Raw genomic sequence first — 2,293 nt, forward strand, 5'->3', positions numbered from 1 at the left:
CTTAAGGAATGTAAAGACAACAATCTCCAATCGAATGTAAACTCCAAGATGCACATGCATCAGTTACCATAAGGGAACCAGACAGCGTTGTACTGAGGGCAAAAGAGAAGGGCATCCCCGGCCTCCCCTTTCTTGTTTGATGGCAAATTGGAGCCTTCAGTGTGCTATTCTCTAAGAGAGTGAAAACACTGGGATCTTGGCAAAGACTATCTCAGGACATACTCTATGGCTGATGTTTCAGACCATGAATGTATGTAAAATTAGTTTTGGAACACGATGAAAGTCAAATGAATCTACTGAGTAACCCCCTGTTTTTCTAAACCAGTTACTAAAAAGCTTCAGAACTACTTTGAATTGTTTAAATTACAGTCGAATTCTGACACCGGATAAAGCCCTCACATCCTGTCTAACTAGTATGTTGTCAACTTGACACAAGCTAAAGTTATCTGGGCAAACTTGCACTGAAAAGTGCAAGTCTGTGGAGGTATTTTCTTATTAGTGATTGATGTGGAAGGACCCAGACTCCATAGGCAGTACCATCCTGGCCAGGTAGTCTTCAGAGAGGGAGGAGAACGTGAGCTCAGAAAGCAAGCCAGTAAGTTGCAGTCCTCCGTAGTCTCTGCCTTGGTTCCTGTCTTGAGTTTCTGTCATAACTTCCTTTCATGATGGGCTGAGAGTTGAAAATTTCAAAGAGACATGGATGCAAGGATATAAGTAATTTGCAACCATATTTATAGTGCTGAAGAAACACACGAGGTCAGTTTGTATTTCAAGTAATAATGACTCCTAACACAAATATTTGCTTTTATGTGGCCAAAGTTCACACCCTTTCCTCCTTTACATTGTTTCTGGTCATGACCTCTTTTTCCCAGCAACCAGAAGCAAACTAAGGTTTTTTATTTAGTCATTTTACCACGTCTTCATTTCTTTTTAAAAAATTATTTTAAACGATTTTTATATGTATGGATGTTTTTCATAAATGTATGTATGTGTAGCACATGCGGGTGTTGTTCACTTAGCATTCAGAAGAGGATGTTGCCTCCCATGGAAATGGGGTTATAGATGATTGATGGGGTTATAGATGACCAGGGCTTAGGAATTGAACCCATGTCCTTGGAACTACAATGCAGGCTGGCATGGGGACCTGTGAATGGTGCTTCAGTGCATTCCCTTGCCATTTTTCCATAATTCTGCACCTTGTGGGCCCTACCTCCTCCACAGAAACAATAGAAACTTTGAACTCCACAAAAGATAGACCAACTCCTTTCCCCATTGGCTTATTGTACCTGCTTGGTCCCCCTCAGTTGCCAATGTGCACTGGTGAGCTTTTGCCTCATCAAAGCACCACAGAACTTACTTAATGTTCTAAAATTACAGCTATTTATCATTTCTCACCATTCTGTTGATGATGTAAATCATGGCAGATCATTTTGGACTTGCCATCTCAGATGTGTACCCTGATTTCCAATAGTCTTTCACAAAGGGTCACAGAAAAAGGTCCCCAGCAGTAAGGGAAGGCAAACTCTGTGGCAAACAAGCACCCTTCAGACCTCTTTCTGCCTTTTTGGATGTTCCTCTGACTAAATCAAGTAACTGGCCCAGTCTAAGATTAAAAGACAAATAAACTGAACCTTTAGATGGGAGGTATAAGACAAAAAAATTCAAAAAGACATGGTTGCAGGGATATAAGTAATTTGCAGCTATATTTGTAACACTGAAGGAACACATGAGGTTAGTTTGTATTTTAAGTTATAATAACTGTTAGCACAATGATTTGCTTTTATATGGCCAAAGATCACACCTAGAAAATCAAGGTATGGGGCTGGAGAGATAGCTCAATGGTTAAGAGCACCGACTGCTCTTCTGAAGGTCCTGAGTTCAAATCCCAGCAACCACATGGTGGCTCATAACCATCCATAACAAGATCTGACACCCTCTTCTGGAGTGTCTGAAAATATCTAGTGTACTTACACATAATAAATAAATAAATCTTTAAAAAAATCAAAGTATAATTTGACTTGTGGGAGAGAGTGTATGTATTACTTTACTCCCTCAGATGCTTGCTGAGGGAGTTATAGTTCAAGCATATAGTATATGCTTGAACATAACTATTCAGTAATTGTTGAATCAATTGGAGAAAAAGTAAGAGAGACAGAGAATGCATAGCCATCAGCTCTGTACTCACTACTTCTTTAAAGAATCAAGAAGTACCACAGCAGAGTTGAGTTGACATGAGTTCTAAAGTCAGATGAACATACTTCCTGTGTAGCCTCTGGCAAATCCTTTGCCCTTT

Source organism: Mus caroli, unplaced genomic scaffold (genome assembly GCF_978045245.1).
Source record: "Mus caroli unplaced genomic scaffold, Mus_caroli_1 scaffold_3, whole genome shotgun sequence".
Classification (NCBI taxonomy): Eukaryota; Metazoa; Chordata; class Mammalia; order Rodentia; family Muridae; genus Mus; species Mus caroli.